The sequence below is a fragment of the Pteropus vampyrus genome, unplaced genomic scaffold (genome assembly GCF_000151845.1).
Source record: "Pteropus vampyrus isolate Shadow unplaced genomic scaffold, Pvam_2.0 Scaffold31, whole genome shotgun sequence".
Classification (NCBI taxonomy): domain Eukaryota; kingdom Metazoa; phylum Chordata; class Mammalia; order Chiroptera; family Pteropodidae; genus Pteropus; species Pteropus vampyrus.
Window position 1 is genome coordinate 10,763,983 of NW_011888812.1, and position 4,889 is coordinate 10,768,871.

Below are 4,889 nucleotides of genomic sequence, written 5' to 3' on the forward strand. Positions count from 1 at the left end.
GGAGTTTAGTTAATAGTAATGTACCAAAGTTTTCTTGGTTTTGTCAAACGTGCTACGGTAATGTAAGATAACATGAGGGGAAATTGAAATCGAGCGAGGGTACATGGGAACTCTTTCTTTGCAACTTTTCTGTAAATAAAAAATTGCAGAAGTTAAAGGTTATTAAAAAATGAAAAGACACACAGAGACAGGTGTTCTTTTTCACTGGGCATTGTTGGGTCTGGTAGTTTGCCTGGATCTGCTACCGGAATCTGGCCAACAAAGTTGGACAAAGTTGGCCCTGAAGGTGGCAGAGCTGGAAGATGGTAAAGCCTGGATCTTTTGCTTTGTTTTTTTGAATTTTCATAAAAATGTATTGAGCCCCAAAGAGGATATACCTGGAAGCAAGATCTCAACAGACTGAGACGAATGCTTCCACAGCCTGGATCTTTGATGACGCCAATGAGCTGCTGAATAAATTAGCAAGTCCTGGAGCTGTCTTGTATGTGGACTACTTATGTAAAGCAATAACTGCATTTTGCTTGAGTTCCCCGCCCCCCACCCTGTCCTGTGGGTAGTAGTTAAAATCGTTCTAGTTAGGAAAGGCAGATGAATAAACAAATTGCACATTAAAGCATTTCAGGTGCTGAGGTAGAAGTCTGCAGGGCACAAAGGAAAAATTAATGAGTTCAGGAAACAGCATCAAGACCAGTTTCAAATAGCGGGCTACTCTTTGAGCTGAGTCCTTCTGTTTTTTTTAAATTGAGGTATAATTGACACATAACTGAGCCGAGTCTTGAAAGATGACGGGTGTTTGTAAAGTAACGGAAGACATATGAAGGGAGCAGGGAGAGACAGTTTATATTCCACATTCATAGGGAGCAGGAGGAATTCAGAGGTGGAAGCTGACGGGGCAGCAGGGCCACATCAGAGATGGACTGTCCTGCAGAAGAGAGTCACCTGTAATGGGTCTGACATGATCATTTTTGCCTTGTATTTGGCTCCCCTCTATCAACGAAAGTTCAGGATCCATAAGACTGGAGGCTGAGAGACTGGACTTAGTAATTTAGGAGAACGACGATAACCTGAACTAAGAGGGTGGGGAGAAGTGTATGGATTTACTCAGGAGCTAGCATCAATAAGATGTGGTCTCTGACTGCACGTGGAGGTGCAGGGGAGGGAGACCAGCAATATCAGGCTTATAAGCGTGGTAATGATGCAGGTGCTGTTTGCTGAGAGAGAATGCAGAGGAAGGCTCTAGTTTAAGGAAAATATAATAGAATAAATCCATTTTGGGCTTGTCGCCTTTGAAATACAGAAGAGAACTAAGTGGAGATGGAGGGGAGACAGTGTAGGAGGTGCCTGACCCCACATCATCATGGTGCACGGGCACCAAGCGTGGGTATGTAGAGGGAGAAGTCCCAGAACCCGGGGCGTATTCAGGGAGCTAAGATCAGTGGTGTTGCAGAAGGCAAGAGGCCATAATCATTGTGAGATGAATGTTCTACATCAGTGCTGTCCAATAGAAATCTAATGCCAGCCACATATATAATTTCAATATTTTAGTAGCTACATTAAACTGAAATGAAACAGGTAAAATTTATTTTAATAATATATTTTATTTTGCCAAAATATCTTGTAAGATGCTTTTTTTTTTTTTTTAAGTACTTTCTTACTTTTTGGCCTAATGAAATATTCCAGGCTCCACATCTCGTAGCTATAATGCCCAGCCCTGGAATCAATCATTTCCCTAATGAACCCTGATTCCTTTTAGTGGGGAATGGTGTTAGAAAACAAAATCTGGGTGCAAAATGTGCTTATTGCTAATGGATATATTTGACATCAGGTCCTTTTAGTAAACAGAGCTGAATATACATATATATGTGTACATGTGTGTATATATATATATATACATACATATACATGAATATACATACATATACATTTTAGAAATCATGAGTTCACACTGATATCCCCAATTCCAATCCGTTTTCACAGGTTTGTTTGTTTTTTTTAAATTTCCCTCCATTAAATATTTGTATGTTTCTTCTTCCAGAGTGAAAACCCTGGCTCTTAACATCACACATTTACTCATTTGCTCAATTGTATAATACATCTAAGATGGTTTCAGAGTCCTCTGCCAAAACCAGTACAGAAACAAACCTGCTACAAAGAGTTCAGAATTTGTGGTTTTCTCCATACATACTCTCCCCACCCTCCACCCCCCGCAACCAGCAGAGCCTAGCTTCTTAACCACTACCTCCTAGCAAGCTAGTTTGCTGGGAGGAACATGGTATCAGGGAGCGAGCAGGGGACTTGAGGAAATGGAGAAGGTGTAAAATCACCGGGAAGGGGAGTGGTGGGGGAACTTCCATTTCCGAAGCAGAGGATAAATCTCCGAGGCTGGAGGAGACATGTAAGCGGTGGCTCTGGTCCACCTGATGGCATATTTTCCTGCAGCCATCTTGGCAGCCTGGGTGTAGGAGAAGAGAAGACAGATGGTTGGGATGGCTGGACAGATCCAAAGTTGGGGAACTACCAGGTGGATGTGGCAGAATGACAGAGGGTGAGGACTCTGGGGTGCTGGCAAGAGAGTGGTTGACGCAATGCGCCCTGAAGTCTGGGCTGAATGGAGGAGGAAGTGAAGCCAAGGAGAAAGGAGAGTGACTGGAGCTTGAGTTGGGCTGATCATGGGTTCACTGATGTGATTTCTGGTCACCGAATCCAACAGTCTAGGAATAGCCAGTGCAGGGGACTTTGGGAGAGGTGGCTTGTACCAAACTTGGAGGCAAGATGGGAGGGGCTGTACTTAGAGCAACCAGAGTCTGTTTCCCCAAGGACCAAACACTGAGCGAGAGGAGCCCTAGCTGTCCTAGGCTGAAGCAGGAAGCTGTGTCAGGCACATTACTGCAATGTATGATCAACAGCTGAGAGACGTATTCAAATAAATGTGATTTCATAAAAATAAAGGGACCTTAGAGATCATGTCACCTGGACAGTCACTTCATTTTTGAGATCAGGAAATGAAAGTCCAGAGACATTAAGCGACTGCCCTTTTTGCTCCTTCCTGCCCTCCCATTCTGGGTGGGATTCAAACCCAGTGTTTTAAATTCCAAGTTGGCGGCTCTCTTTAACCCACTGCCATGTTCTGAAGCTATTGGAGTGTCTTACTGACTGGTTTGTTCCGGTACACTAGTCTTTGTTCTCCACCTGAGTTTTACTGGCAAGGGCAGGAGTGGAGTCTTACACTGCATTCCCCATAGTTCCTAAGTCAGTTACTGCTGAATGCATTCTTTTTTGATTGATGAATTTGTGGGAATAGCCCATATCTTAAGGGAATAGCCCATAGTGTTGGCAGGGAGTCAGAATTTTCAAGTAGCATTATTCCTTTCCTCATTCTTAGGGATCTTCATTTCTTTCGACCTTTATTAATCAAGCATTACTCTGGACATGTGGCATATACTTTGTCACCAGAGCTTGTCCATTAACATACTTAAAACAATAACCTTTCCCAACCTAATTTCACAATAAAGCTTGTTTCTCGTAGACCATATGACTTAGCTGTATAGAGCCACTTAAAGGTGAAAATAAATCCTAAGCTTCTTTTCAGTTGATCAGGCAGCATCAAGATAAGGCAAAGGGGATAAAGATGTTGGACCTCAGCAAACACGAACAGTAATGAGTTTATCCTCCCCAGGAGTATTCCACTAAGAAATGGGCAGAAATGTCACTGGTGGAAGGCAGTTCAACTAAACCAACCCAGCCATGCCGCACAGTTTGTCTTTATGTTTAAAGGACAGAATTGGCTTTGTAACTTAAAAGGCATCATGTGCAGAAGGTGCCAAGTGTCTGCACGTTGGAATCATCTCTGCTGTTCTAGGTAATTGAACCAGAACTCATCTGAGAACACCCTGGAAAACCAGAAGTTCGCAGTTCTACTTCTGCAAAGCAGAGCCTTTTGTGTGGCATTTTTGCTAATAGCTGGGATCAAATTTGGTGACAATATAACTAAACCAGTGATCAGTGGTAGTTTCGGAGTGGCCAGGTACCGATAGAGGTCCAAAATTCTTGCACTTTTTAAATGACAAATAAAAAAAAAAATCTAGAATTTTTGTTTTCGAGAAGCCTCTGTGTCTATAAAGAGTTCCTGTATGTAATGTTCTACTTTGGATGTTCGCCTGAGCAGAACAAACCTGAGAAAGTGAAACTACGTGGACTATGGATCGCCATTCCTCCAAGTCACATAGTATATTTCAAACCAAAAAGCTTCTTAAGAGTGGAGTAATACTTACTGCCATCTCCTTACCTGAGTAGATGTGTTTGTACTACTTTCAAGAGGTGTTATTTCTCCCAAAACAGAAAGGGGTATGTCATCAGCAGATAGTAACAGGACCTCAGTTATGACCACGGGGTCCAAAATATATGGCTTCTAAAGGAAATGTGTTCACTTGAAATGCACTTTGAATCTCAAAAAGTTACTTTTATTAGTGACTATGCATTTAGTTTATAAAGAAAACAAAATATTAAGGTACATCCAGTATTTTCCCCAGATAGCCTTAACCTTTGTTGGCAACTGCTAGATGTAAAGTTTATCTTATCTTCTGACCTGACTAACATGCTATTTTTCTGCTTTGCCCTGATTCCATTCTCATGTTTCACTCTTAGTGGTCGAGATGCTTCGGGTCTTTTCTCCTGCAGAATGAGATTTACCATGTTCACACAGAATTAATTACCTTAGTTTGTCGTTTTAAAATTCCTAGCCACAGTCAACCCTCATAGTCTTCTACCAAAAGCAGAATGAGAAATGACAGGCACATTGGTTTCTAGACACTGCAGCATATAAACTCCCTGAGGGGCGCTTCTTTCTAATCTAAGCAGGTAAACTTGCCTCTCTTTTCTAAAGAAAATGA